We start from the raw sequence: 16271 nt of genomic DNA on the forward strand, positions 1-16271 counted from the left end.
AGGTACCCCCCAGAAGTCTTATCAGTTCCACCTGCTTTCCCAGTTTTTAACTTTTGCATCGAATTGTAAATGACGTTGTTAACATAGGTAAATTTTAATACGTCTTTAGTATTAGCCACCTCCTCTTTCTGGACATTATCCTTGCAAGCAACAATCTTTACGAATTGCTGACTGAATACTTCTACCGTCTGATGATCCTCGCATACACACTCCCCTAGTTCATTAATGATTCCTGGAATGGTCTTCGTGGAACCTGTCTCTGCCTTAAGGTACCTATACGTACCCTTCCATTTTTACTAACATTTGTACGACTGTCATTTATGCTTGCCATCACGTTATCCTTAGCTGAGTTCTTTGCTAGACTCAATTTTCTAATAAGTTCCTTCAATATCTCCTTATTTCCACAGCCATTCCTAAATCCATTTCTTTCCAACCTGCACTTTCTTCTTAGTCTCTTTACATTACTTTTATAATAAATTGAGCCTTTACTATCCCTTACCAACTTTAATGGTACAAACCTGTTTTCCGTATTAGAGTGGATTAGAAATAATTTTTGTTTTAGTTTGCCACTTTATTTTGATAAAAACCGGATTAATAAAATATTACTATTATCTTTTTTATTAGTGTTATTATTATAGCTGGAGGAACCTCAATTGGAGGACGAAGGACCATGACAAATAGATACTAGAATCAACATTAATATCAATAATATGCCACTCGTAAGTTTAATGCTGAACACTGAATTTGTCTCCAAATGTGCACCAGTAGGGATGGGAAGTTCTTCCACTGAGCCACTCAGCTAACTCCCATTATCGACTTCAAGCTTGAAATTAATAATAATAACTAATTTGAACAAGAATACACTAAATATGAGTATATGGTAATATACACCACCTGTTTTCATTAGTATGACGACAAGGTAGGAGGTAAAAGGAATGGAGACATTGTTGTTTTTTCGACGTTGACAGGTTCGTTTACTAAGTGAAAACTTGTTCGCATGAACGGGAGAACGTTTACTGAAGGTAAGGCGTGTAAAGTTGAATTTATAATTTTATTATAACCAAAGTTACAGTAGGCCTAGTCTTTGAAACATGGCGTGGTAATGAGTGAAAATCTAATTCAGCATCTATGTAGCAGATAAATATATCGATGGCCCAATTCTAATACCATGTATCCGACAATGCTCTACCTATCCATTATTTCCCTTAAGACTGGACGCGCCTCCCAGCCACATATGGATATGAAGTACATCACAACAACTTTCCTTGTGTTCATTTTCCTGTGCCAACCTGTAAAGGAAAATTGAACTTACCCCACTGTACCCTAGGAGTGTTGTTTTAATGACATATTTACGCTGTCCTACAGAATAATATATTTCAGGTTAATTCTTCCACTGAGCCACTCAGCTAACTCCCATTATCGACTTCAAGCTTGAAATTAATAATAATAACTAATTTGAACAAGAATACACTAAATATGAGTATATGGTAATATACACCACCTGTTTTCATTAGTATGACGTCAAGGTAGGAGGTAAAAGGAATGGAGACATTGTAGACATTAGATGATGACTACTGATTCATCATCGCCGAGCCAAACCTACTGTTCATAAAGGAACGAAAGTTTGGGGATATGTTCATATTACACCGTAGGTGCTCACTAAGGGAGGATATTTCGATATTCCTTCGCAAGGGGGGTGAAAATGGGGGTTCATTTTTTAATGAGTGTATCTATACCTCATGCACTTCGGGAATTAGGTAAGATAATTAGGATATAAATAACACTTATTTGTTCTTTTCAGGGACTTAGACGTTAGATTACCGTTGTCAGATCTTATCATGGACTTTCTTGTACGATAAGTGCATTATTTATTCACCATTCTCTTCAACATTGTGGAGGGAATATTGTAGATTACTGCCTAGAACAACTATATATATAAATAACTTGTCGTGACTGACTGACTGACTAACTGACTGACTACTGATTCATCATCGCCGAGCCAAACCTACTGTTCATAAAGGAACGAAAGTTTGGGGATATGTTCATATTACACCGTAGATGCTCACTAAGGGAGGATATTTCGATATTCCTTCGCAAGGGGGGTGAAAATGGGGGGTTTATTTTTTAATGAGTGTATCTATACCTCAAACACTGAACAGTTTAAACACGTGAAAAATGGTATTTAGAATCTCCTTTAAATATAAAGAAACATGTATATTTTTGTTATCGGAAAATCCTGTTAAGGGGGGCGAAGAAAGTGAAAAAGTTTTGAATATCTTTTATATGCATACTTATATGTCAAAACTGAAAATATTACAGTCATGAAAATTGGCATATGGAATCTCGTTTAAAAATAAAGAAATATTTTTTTTTTTTGGAAAATCTACTTAAGTGGTGGTGAACAGGAGTGACAAAGAGGTGAATTTTTAAAATGAAAATATCTGGAGTATATCTCAAAAACGGAACATGTTACAGACTTGAAAATTGATATTTGGAAACTCCTGTAAAAGTAAAAGAATTCGCATAATTTGTTTTCTGTAAATCCACATAATGGAAAGTGTTAAGGGGGGTAAATTTTTAAAATGAGAATATATGCAGTATATATAAAACTTAACATATTAGAGACGTGAACATTGGTATTTATAATCTTTTAAAAAGTATGAGAAACCCGTATTTTCTTGTTTTCGGTAAAAAATCACTTCAGTGGGGCGTTGTAAAAAAGGACTACAAGAGGGATTGAATTATTTTATGCGGATACTTATATCTCAAAAACTGAATATGTTACACACATGAACATTTTTACTGGGAATCTTCTCTAAAAATTAACGAAAACGTGTTTTTTTGTTTTAGAAAAATCCACTTAAGGGGGTGGGTGATGAGAAGTGAGAATGAGTTGATTTCGTTTTATGGGGATACTTATACATGAAATACTGAAAATGTTACAGACGTGAAAATTGGTATTTGGGATCACCTTTAAAAATAAGGAAGCACGATTTTTTTAGAAAAATCCTCGTAAGTGGTGAAAAAATGTGAGAAATGTGTTGATTACCTTTTTGAGGTTACTTATATCTCAAAAACTGAAGATGTAACAGTCATGAAAAGTGGTATTTGGAATCTCCTTTTAAAAATAAAGAAGAGCGTATTGTTTTTTGTCTTTGGAAAACCTACTTAAGGGAGGTGGTGAACAGGCCTGACAATGTTGGCAATTTTTTAAATGGTATATCTAGAGTATATCTCAAAAACGGAACATGTTACAGACGTTAAAATTGGTATTTTAATCTCTATTAAAATAAAGGAACACATGCTTTTTGTTTTTTGGAAAAATCACTTAAGGGAGAGGGTAAAAAAGACTGAAAGTGGGGTTGAATTATTTTATTAGGATACTTGTATCTCAAAATCTGAAGATATTAGAGGCGTGAACATTTGTATAAGGAATCTCTTTTGAAAATAAAGAAACACTTATTGTTTGAATTCCTAAAATCCACCTTCCGGAATACTTATATCTCAAAAACTGAAGATGTTACAGACACGAACATTTGTATTTGGACTGTCATTTAAAAATAAAGAAACATGCATTTTTTCTTATTTTGGGAAATCCAATTAAGGGTGGGTAAATGAATTGAAAAATGAGCTGAATTCCTTGAATGAGGATACTTATATCTCAAAAAGGATGGATGTTACGCACGTGAAAATTGGTATGTGGAATCTGCATTAAAAATAGAGAAAGACGCTTTTTGGATGGGAAGGATTTAACTTAAGGGGGTATAAAAGGAGTGTAATTATTTTTGTGAGGATACAAATAAGAAATGGACCTAAAACAACACACCCCTAAGGGGTATTGACCAGGGGACGAGGAATGATGACAAAAATTTACGTTTATATGAAACCGTTTGAATTAAGAAAGTTAAATGTCAAATTTAACCCCTCAGAGAGTTAAATGGGGGTTAAGATCCGAAAACAAACATATGCATTTCCTCCTCTGAAACGTACGGATACAAATTCCAAATATCGGCATATATTTCAAATACTAGGTTTGAAAAAGGAAACATTTTTAAACGTTCCACCGCTAATGTGTTCAATGAGATCAGCTCCGTAACCTAAATCATTCATCCCTCCAAATTCGTTTGACGTACAAAGTTGTAATTTTACGAGAAATGTCTTCTTTTATGTCCTAGGTGTAAAATACCGTATACTTCAAAATATGTCCCCGTTAAGGGGTTTAGATGGTAGTTGACCCTCTAAAACACAATATCCATTCTTCTGAAACCGTTTGAGGCGTGAACAAAACATTTATTTAAAGAGTGGTCTTCTATATCCTAGATGTTAACAAATATTTCAAAACTTTCCCCCTTAAAAAGTATTGTTTCCTCCACTGTTCGACGTATAAAATTAAAATTTCACAGGTTGGTTGCTTTACGTCCTAGTTGTTAAATAAGATAGGGCTGAAAATATTCTAATACTTCCGTACGAGATTAAGTGAGTGGTAGATTATAAAATAAATAATCATTCCCCAAAACCGTTTAACGTACGAACTGAGGACGTATTTTACAGGCTCAGTTGACAGTGGACACTAAAAAATGTAAAACTTTGAATAATAACTTTCTTTCGAAAGCCGTAGCAAAGCACGGGTATCTTGCTAGTTTATAATGAATGTCAAAGGGTTAGCCATAGAAACTTCCCTCTCGGTTAACCTGAGTTCAGTTCCTGGCTGTTTCACAACTTTCTGCAGTGAAGAACAACTGAGAAGGGAAGTAGCTTCGTGGTCATCGCTGAAATATACCCCATTGCTTTCCACTTGCTCTCGTTCACACAGTTTAACGAACAAAACAAAATTTACATAATTTCAGACTTCGATAACCAAAGCCTCTCAAATAAAAAAGAGAGAATAATGCATATTTTAAAAGCAATTTGTGTACATAGCAATTAAGGACCCCTAAAGATGAGTATGCTTCCTAACTTATCCCTCCGACATTATATTTCAAATCTCCATGTATCTATCACAATTGAACTCTTCGGCCTTTTCTTCTAGATGATCTACTGTTCGTGTACATGTTATGTTTTGTATTTCGTTGGTCAGTTTTGTCGAGAGGCAGCCTTAAATTCAAAGAAGCAATTAATGTATCATTTCAAAATACACAATTCTGAAAGGTATTTCTGAATTTGGTTTCTTACGAAATTTGATTTTAAAGTTACTAAGATTTAAAAAGCGTCAAACTTAAGTATGATTACAGAATTGGAAGTAGAGTAATAACAGTCATATTAGAGATTATGTAGCTCTTGCCTTCTTTTTCTGCTTATGTGATTATTACTCCAGCTTATGATTGCATATATAAGAGTTCTTAATTGCACAGACTGTAGCAGTGTATTTTTGTAAAGTTAAAAAAACTATTTCACAGCAAATCTCCTCACACTGATGTGCCTTAGGACTTGGGTTGAATTAGCATCATCCTCTGGAAAAGTAATTCCCAAAGGTTCACACACATTGGAAGGTTATAGAAAAAGTTTGTACCTTAGTTTTCTCGTATCTTTGGACAACACGTCATTCGCCGATATATGATGCTCACTGAAAACTTTGGAGTACTCGCTAACGATCCAGTCTATACCAACGGTTTCCATCACGAGTTTTCACAATCGAAACTTCACCTTTTGAACTTCTAATTCTATTTTTACACATTTAAGGGGACCGGGGACACATTTTTTTGGGTAAATGGATGAAATTGTCGAAATTTGAATTCTGGCATAAATAAATTGTATTAACCTTCCTCTACGTAACAAAAGTGGTTTTGTGTCGCTGTGACTATTTTTGGCGTAGTTACGGCCGTTTTTAAATTGCTCTGCACGTTCATTTAATTCTCCACCACGCCCCCATTCCTCTGTATGCTCGGCTATCCGTGTCCCTTCTGTTACCATTAATTCCCTCTTTACAGTAGCATTGAGGTGACACTATTTTTGAATATTGGAATATATACTGCCATCTGGTGGCCATGTAATGAACTACTTGAACCTACAATTTAGTCAAAATAAAACTTTATATTTTAAAACATGTTTACAATTATATCCATTCTAGTGACATGTTGACTTGAAAAAATTATGTGTTTTTCGAAGTAGTATTTTAATATGTTTGAGAGTTGTAATCAAATGCATATATTTAATAAGGTTGTGGACAGCCTGACATCAGCCTATACACTTCCTTGTATACTATTGGGTTTGTTTTGGTCAGTTTTGTGAATTGCAAGCAAGGTTGTGGGAATTTTTTAGTGAATATTATATCAAATCATGAGGAAGTAGATCCATCCAATGTAGATAAACAAGTATTTGGCATTGTTGTATCAGTTGATGGAACATGACACAAGCATGGCCATACATCTCTCTATGGCATTGGCATAGTGATTGACATTCTGAGTGGATTAGTAATAGATTACCATGTGTTATCTAAATATTGTCACATGTGTGTTGTAACTGCTCATGAACTGGGTGATGATTCTCCAGAATATAATATATGGCTGGAAGGTCATAAAGCATGTGGGGAATGCTCCAGGAATTATGAGGGATCATCTGTAGCAACTGAAGTATTCGCAGCTGATATTTTATGGAATAAATCAGTGGAAAAATATGGCATGCGCTACACAACTGCGCTTTCTAATGGGGATGCCGAAACATTTCTCCACCTTTTAAATGAAGCAGTATATCAACCAGATGTACAATTGAAGAAAGAAGAGTGCATTAACCATGTTGCAAAAAGGATGGGGACTGGTTTGAGGAATTTGGTGAAAGAGTGGAATGTAAAAGGAACTACACTTGGTGGAAGGGCGCCTGGAAGTTTGAAAGAAGCAACTATTGTGAAGTTCACAAATTATTATAGGCAGGCAATATGTGCAAATATTCTCTCAGTAGATAATATGAAATCTGCAATATATGCACCCCTATACCATTACTCCTCCACAGATGAAGATCCTAAGCATAAGAAATGCTCCCAAGGACCTGAATCATGGTGCTTCTACAACAAGAGTATTGCAACTGGACAAAACCCACAAAAAATGTCAGTTAAATTCACAACTGCAATGCTGCTGAAAATTGTGCCTGTATACCAAAGGCTGACATCAACAGAACTTCTGTCTAGATGTTGTAGAGAGGCTACTCAAAATGCAATGAAAGTCTTCATGCATGTATATGGAAAAAGTGCCCAAAAGAGACCTCTTTGTCCTCAAAACGACTTGGAATAGCTGTTTCTAATGCAGTTGCAGAATACATGTGATGTAGTGCAACACAAGAAATGAAAATGGCTATAAGGAATTATAAACTTTCACCAGTATCCAACAAACTTGCCACACAAAGAGATGGAAGAAGAAAATTTTACAGTTAGCGGTCAGTCACACAACAAAAGAAAACAGCCAGGAAAAAACTGAAAATCCTCAAGGTACACAGGAAGGAAGCCAAGAAGAAACAGGAGGGTAGGAGTTATAGTGCTGGTGAATTTTAAGAGATTTGGAAAGGCCATTATGAAAATTTTTAATGGTTTTAGAACTAAAATTCATTTAACTCAAAACACCATTTTTTGTAACCTGCAGTGTTCCATGCGGGTCACATCTAAACCTATATTTACCAAAGTCGGTATGTAGCTTCTATGTGACCTAACAAAGAAATTGTAGGATGGATTTTGCAATCTTCTTCAACATACTCATTTTATGAGGCAAAATGTACAGAAAATTAGTGGAAAATTACATGAAATAAAATTAAAAAATTGAAACAGGAGTTAATTGAGCAACATAGGGTGAATCAAAAATTCCATCCTAGAGTTGTTTTGTATTATAAGGAAGAATCATTACACAAGTTTTCAAAACTCTCAGGCAAAAATCCATCCCGCAGGGAACTTTTTGAAAGTTGCCTGTTTCACGAGTGTCATAAACACAAAGTACATCATATCTCATGAACTACTAAGGATATTAAGTTGAAATTAAGAAATATTCCTTCCACAATAGTCCTACATATTCTGTATTAATTTCATCGTGATTGCTCAAACATTGTGGAAAATAAGAAAATGTGTCCCAGGTTCCCTTAATTAGATAAAACTGGGCGTGTTTGCAGTCAATTTTGTTGAAATATGAACGAAATCATTGTAACAAAACTAAAATATTTACTGTCCAAAGTTAAATTTATAGTAGGTCATCATTGGAAGCCTAATGATTTGTAGTGAATAGTAACTGGTATATATAAAGTTAGCCTTGCGAATACTGATACAGGACAGAAAATGTTCACTTATACACTCAGACCTCATTTGCTTATCCTTACAGTACGTTTTTCTTCTTTCCGCACACCTTCGGTATTGATGGAAAATAGTTTTTCCATCTGCTATTCCTGTAACTTTAGGAACTTTAAAACTAGTTGCCATGTCATCCATTTCAAGTACCTTATCAATATTCACGCCTGTACCGGTTCAAAATCTTTTTACTGAGTTATCTTTTACATTTGTTTTACTATGAAATCTATCCATTACAAAGGTGCCATGATTCACCTCTGAACTTCCCAAGATCATCATCTTCTCAACTATTTTATTTCAAAATTTGCAGCAGTGACATTTCTTTCTGGATCAGATCGTAAACATGGTCGGCTAAACATTACTTTCTCATATCTCATACATTGGAACTAAAAGTATGTGCTGTAGTATGATGTTGAATGGGAGGATAATGATGAAGAGAATTTCATGTAAAATTACTGCACTCTCTGAGTGATTTAGATAAGCTTCCAATAAATAAGATGGATCATTACTATCAAAATGGTTACTCAAACAAACCACACTGGTATGCTGTTGACAATATGTATTCCATCCACATTCGATGATAGTTTTTAATGCTCAGCTCTGTTCATGTAACATTATTATATATTGCACTATTGCATTTAATGCGCTTTTTGTTTCTCTTTACTTTCCAGCTTCTTTTCGTAGGCTTAGTGAACCATCCTTACATTAATGCACTGCTGTCTGTGAAGTTTGACGTATGTATTTTGATATCATTTAGTCAAGAGTTAATCACTGTCTTTTCCTCTACGTTACCCCAAAGCTACCTCTTTGTATCTACAATTTATATAAAGTTAAATTTCTTTCATTCATGATGAAACTTCAATATGGAAATGTCTTAATTTAACAACAGCTTTATTCCCATACGTTACCACAGAAAATAATTACACTGTTATATCAGCAAAGAACTAATCTGCATGCCAATGAAGGTTACTGCACAGTTCAAAGCAAAGTAAATTGAAATAAATAGACTAATGATGAAAATTCTACCCTTATCTAAAATAATCCCCTCCTTTATCAACACAAGACAATGTACATAGGAAATAATGTGAAAACTTCTTATGTGCTGATAAAGGATAAGAGTCCATCGAATACTTACAAATGGTGGATAAATGCTGTAAACGAAAATACAGCTAATGAAATATAACATTTGGAAGGCACATGGGCATCTACCAGTAAAGGAGTGAATCTAAGTTAGAATGCTATACAATTTTCTCAGACATAGAATTTGAAGTCTAAATTGCAAAATATTGACCACGGGGTATATAAATGCTTCCTATGCATTTTCGCAAATCTCATATAATTATACAAAATAGAAATATGGGCATCGAGGAAGGTAACCTCGAAACAGTGATATTGAAACTGCCTGACGAAAAAGGTTAAGCAGCCAGAAGTAGTGGGTGAAAGTGAACGAAACGACATATTCTGAAAGCTCATGTACCTTTATTGAACTGATTACAATATGGGATGAAAGAAACAAGGTTGTTGGTAGTTACGGGTGGAATGTTAGTGCCAAGTCAGTAGGGTGTCGCACAGCCTTGGGGAAGCGGGATTTATCACTGAACATGATGCGATGCCAGTCTTCCTCCATCCATGCCTCCCGGCTAAGGCACTACTCTAAACGCAGGTGTCGGTGTTCTGGTGTCAATGAAAACCGACGCAGGGGGTGGTAGGACCCCAACCCGGCCGATGCGAGTCGTCGAGACGCTGTGCGAGAACTGACAGGATGTTGTAGAGTCTCCGGTAATGTTCGCGGATGGCGTATGCCGAAGTTATAGGATCCCGTAATGCTTGGCGCACAATACGACGGTCCTCCTTCGGGGTAGTATTTCCTGGTCAACACGAACCTGCACGACATGTCTGGGTGCCCTCATGTAACCACAGAGTCCAACATCAGGACACTGTTACATCTGAATTGTACATGCCTGACAATTGCACGATACGACAAACCAGCCTCATGCAGTCCCACAATGCGGTCTCGGTCAAATGCTGTCGGTTGGTGGACAGGCTGTCTAACGCGTCTGCGTGGCATCGCGGGGACTTCGTACTTTACATAGCCTTCTCTGCATGTCATGCTTAACTTTCTGACTCACAGCAGTTGACAGGTAAGAGCTTCACAATTAAGTATTTATTTATTTTCCACCTAGTCGATACAATGATTGCTTAAGGCAATTTTTAATGGTCAAAAGTGGTACATGTTTCGTATATTATCAACATCTTCAGCCACATAACACTGTTTAGATGAAAAATATATAAAATTGACAAAGTAATGCTTTAGAGGAAGTGTCCTTAAAATTAACATAAGATTGACAAGACTAAAACAAACAAATAACTCAAGAGAAAATATATAAATTATTTCTACAATAGAAAGCAGTCGTCAAGGAAACACTTGTACAATATTCCATAGAGAAATTGTCCTAATAAATATTCTTTTCTTAATAATTCATGAAACAAGATCAATTTATAAATTAAAAATTATACAATTTATAAGTAATTATCGAAATGAAGAAATCCTGATATCACAGTGCGGCTCTTATTATTAATGTAGATGAAAATATAACTAATTCCTATTTGTCAAATCTTATTAAGCCTGCTTTCCTTTGGAACAGTAACTCCTGTCATTCTTTCACAGTTTTGCGCCGGGTGCGATACGGACCATGAAGCTGATTTTATGTAAGGTAAGAGCTTATCAACAACAGGACGGTGCCACCAGGAACGCACTCTGGTGGGCGTTCTACACATTACAGGTCCTTGTAAATCTAATAATTTACTCACACATCAGTGATATGCATGGGTACCGAAATGGGATAAAATTGGATCACTCATTCCGGGAGCTTCACTTTTTTAACATCAGGCAGCGTCAAAATGTAATGAAGAGAAACGAAGCAAAATTGTTGGGAGCTTACCAGCGATAAATAATGGTTTTATATATATATTTACTCGGGAAATGAATAGTCTGATTAGGAATTAGTAACTTAAGGGAGGGAGAGTTTCAAAGTAAGGAAAATTATGCATGTAAAATTTAGCTTCAATAATGATAGATATTGAGAATATATAGTAACGTCAAACAGTAAGGCAATGAGAACTTTAATAAAATTCTATGATTTCAGGAAAACGATGATGGAGAAATAAGAATATTATGGGAGTTAATTTATCAGTCTAAGATACAAGTTCAAAAGAGAACATTGTGAGAAATACTATACAGGGTTAATCAATGGAATGTGCTATTGATGTGCTGTTTTCACAGTTATGAAGTGTAACCAAGGGCTCATAATTGAAGCCCATACATAATAATAGCGATAATAATGTGTAATTATACTAAGAAGATGCATTTCTTCAAATGGAACAATGCTATAGTAAATTAGAATGTTCATGGTGTTTAGTTTTGGAATTCTAGTGCAAGTAATTTACGAGCTATCGTAGTTTTAACATTTTAAATGCCTGCAGTTGTCTGCTTCATGTGTCAACATTTACTTATGAAAAAGTGACAATAAATAAATTATTTGGATTCTGAAAACCAAAGGGAATAGGCCTTCAAATATTGTGCTCAAAACGACAACCACAAACTTCAGTTCAAGCTTCCAGTCTGCCATATAAAGAATAAGGCACACGCTCTAGCACTTAATCAGAAACTTCATCGCAGGCAGCAGTAATACGGTGTTTCGTTTCATCTGGTGTAGGCGATATGTCCTTTTAAACAATGTATTTTAGCTTTCTCCAAAGAAAAATCTAAAGAGATCAATTCTGGTGAACGGGCCAGTGAAGGTACAGGTCCAGTTCGTCCAATCCTACGATTTGGAAATATTCGGTGAAGACAAGCCGTAGTAAGTCGTGGTCAATGTGCTGAAAAGCCATCATGCTGATAGTTCATCCTAGTCTGCAGAGGAAGGTCTTCTAACATTCGTGGAAGTTCCTCTGTTAGGACATTAGAATAGTTGCGAGTATTTAGTGTTCCTCCTGTAAAAGAAAGGGCCTATGAGGTGATGGTTCACTATTCCACATCACACACTTAAACTCCATAGAAGCTTACGTTTCACATTACGCAAGCAATAAAGACTGTTTACGGACCGATATTGAATGGTTTGGAGGTTTACTCAGCCATGGTTAGTAAATGTTGATTCATCACTAACAGAAGACATGATACTCTGGTGTATCTTGTCTTAATGCCCATGTAAAAAAGTTAACACGATCCTCAAAATCGTTGAAATTCTGCACTTGATGGAGAGAAACGCCATACTGATGGAACTTATGATGGCGGAGAACGGGTAGTACATTTGCCCTAATCAGAATATTAATTTCACCCACTTCTTCAGTCACTCATTTCTTTGTGTTACGTTTTCTAGTTATTATACTTCAAGTTCCGCGTTAATGGTTGAAGGGGATCCCAAATAATCATTGCCAAAATTGGTGATGTCCATCGGGATACGGTTGAGCGTACAGAGATTATGTACGAACAGCAGAGCATTGGTAAATACCATCTTCAACAACGTCCTAGTTCTTAAACAATCACAAATTAACTGACAAGGAATTCGCAATGCAGTCAGTGTACTGTCAAGGAAACCATTCTAAAGACACCATAGCCTCGTAACTAAGCAGTTCAATGGAGCATACAACTGTCTGTATTAACAATTTTAAAACTACGATATCCCGTAAACTACTTGTACTGCTATCGTGAAGAAAATCTTCACATTCTAAATTACTCTAGTTTTAATACTTTTTTCTAAAATAAGTCATATTCCAATAATTATTAAAATCTGTCTATCGGCTGCAATTATGATCCCTTGATTACGTTTCATTTCTGTGAAAAGAGCATATCAATATCACCTTCCATCTCAGAAATAATTCGGGTGAAGGATTTTATGTGATTCACTCTGTATATTATGTACAGAAATAGACTGAGATACTGTAGAGAGACTGAACTGGTTGAAGAGAAATACTATGCGACACGAAGACTTATCACAACAAAAAAAATACTCAATTAAAAAGATATGTTAGAGAGACCTGGAAACTTCCATTTGAATGAAGAAAATAATATCGGTCCGGCATATATCAACAATAATGTTCATGGACCTAGCCGTTTAAAAAACAAGAGTATCATCAATTTCGAGATTACCTGTCAGTACTGCTCTTAAATATTTATTTTCGCCATACGTAGAAGTAATTCTCCTCTGCGGAAAACTAGAAATCTTGAAGACAGAAATCTACACCTACCTAGCAGAAAATTTCTACGAGTTTATCTACTTAAAATTTAAATTAGAACTAAAGAGAAGTGCAACAACAGATAAGCAAATGTGTTACGAACGTAAATAATAATAATAATAATAATAATAATAATAATAATAATAATAACAATAATAATAATCAAAAAGTATCGAAAATAATGAAATGAATATATACGGTATATAACTTCAACAATTCTTGTGTTTCTCAAACGTTTAACCAATTGTGAAGAAAATAATTTTATCACCCTCGTCAACGATAAAAGGTCAAAACATGATGAACAACTTATGAAAGACGGATCCTATTTGAAACAGGCTGCATTGAGAGTTGGCAACTCAAGTGTTAAACAAATAAATTTATATAGTTCTATTAGTCCTACTAAAATAAAAGGTGAAGTACGAAAAATTAGAATTTCCTTTTTATTAAACTACGCTCCACAGTCATGGTTATTTTAACAATTGTAGTTAAAAATATTTCAAGCTATTTTACGCTTTCTAGGATTGAAGTTTTGGGGAAGATTTCCTCAGTTATTGAAGAATTCAATTATCTTGTAATAATACTGTACTTACTCAATCTTTGCAACTAAATAATTGAATTATGCTTGATGTTAAGTCCTAATAATTCATCTTCATTTTACCCTGGACCGTTGGTATGTTATCCATACAATGCGATTGAAAAAGGGGAAAAACACAATACAGAATAAATTAGCTGTCTCCTGTCGTGATAAAATGAAATGTAATTAACTGAAGAAATATGATCCATCGTATACCTTTTAGTCGAAACATAAGAACATGATTTTATTTTTATTCGAGTGCTATACAATGGCCGGATAGAAATTTGATTCGGCATTACAAAACATCGTAGCATTAGAATTTGAATACTATTATTAATCTACATTGAATAGTTTACGACTTCGATGTTTAAATAATTGTCTCTACCCATTCTAAAATTATTACTTACAGCAGTAGCTGTTTACCATTACAATTTATTAACGCGCATGAGCGATGTTCCAGATTTACTTAAATCTAATTTTATAGATATAGAAATGTAATTTGTGAATACACAGTCTAAATACTCCATTCGATCTCTGAAAATGTGCATATATGAAAAAGAAATTGTACACTATGAACGAATCAAGAAATCACAACGACTATTGTCATACAGTATCATCCTAGGCTGACCTTGTCCTATTTGCGCTTAATGCTGATCGCAAGCGCTGAAGTGCTACTTGGGGAGGGGGGGGGTTAGCGTACTTGTCCCTCCATCATTCATAGATATAAGGCACTGATTAAGACCTTGGTATCAGGGTGAGTCACAGAATTAAGATGAGTGAACATGTAGCACTCCCCGATAGCACATGCGACAATCCTTTGACAAGCAAGATGAATTTAGCAGAGGCTGCATCGTCGGACTAAGACAGGCAAGTTGGACGTTTCGCCACATTGCTCGCTACTTCAACTGTTTTTATTACATTGTGCGTCGGTTGGAAGCGGTGTGAACGTTAGAGTACACACACACGTCAAGGAGGTCAGTTTAAACCCGATGGACCGCGAGCAAGGTGCATCGTCTCTTCGTGCAGCATTTTGTAAGCATCCAGCTATGTACCAGCCACAGGCATGTCACCGAGGCAGGGGATTCATCTGTGTCCAGCAGCACCATACCCAGGCGGATTGCAACATCTGTCATCTCGGTGTCCATGACGATGTCTACCAATACGACCTGAGCATCTTCGAGCACGTTTTGACTTCTGCAAACAACGGGCAATTTTACTGATAATGTGCGTGTTCAGCGATTGCTTAATTTTAGGTCAGAGGAGTCCTCAACAGCGCGGTAAACCATGCTTCATAACTTTATTTATATTATTATATTATACAGAACTGAAAGATAATGGGAGGCGTATTTGCGGTAAACTAAATTAACACCGGTTGGAATTAATTACCATACTTAGGAAATAGCCTTTTATTTTGGAATCTATATACCTGGAGAGGAAGTATCATGACTGAAGTCAAAGGCCATAAGAAATTATTAGCATTTTAATTAAAATTGCTCTAAGTATGAAAATTAATGTGCTTCGACAATAAAGACTGTTGTACTTAAACGCAAATACTTAGTGAAGACGTAAGTGAAAAGATGTACTGAACGTGGAAAGGAATGTAAGAGAAATTTTTATGGTAAAAACACAGTGTTTGAAATTTTCAGGTATACATTAGGAATCAAACTTTAGTATTAAATTTTAAATATAATATAGGATAAATACTCTTGGAATAACGACTGGAACCTTCAGTATTCATCCCTTATCGCTACCTCTTGTGCTTTGACAAATGTATCCGAAGGTAAGCAGCTTCAGGAAGAATGGGCTGTTATTTTAACGATATTGTTACAGTATTCAACATTCGCAATTATTCGCAGTATACTAGTTTGAGAAATATGTCCTTAAAAATAAAGTACTCATGGGGAAAAGGATGATTACTTGAAAAACAAATACGTCATCTTCCTGAATTTACAGGTGGCCAACAATAGATAAAACGAACAATACCAACATTATATTTTGTTAACATCTATGGAATTCAAATTAAAAAGTGAACTGTTAAATTAATCTATTTTGGTTAGTGTCAATACCAATCACGTATTATAAAGCATTCGCTGAAGGTAGAAGCTTTTAAATTTGTCATCGGTCGTTAATGAAAGCTGATACGAGTCTGTTATGCGGTTATTATGGTACTGCTTTCGGAACTTCATGAAGAATGCTGAGATTTTC

This window comes from Anabrus simplex, chromosome 2 (assembly GCF_040414725.1).
Source record: "Anabrus simplex isolate iqAnaSimp1 chromosome 2, ASM4041472v1, whole genome shotgun sequence".
NCBI lineage: Eukaryota > Metazoa > Arthropoda > Insecta > Orthoptera > Tettigoniidae > Anabrus > Anabrus simplex.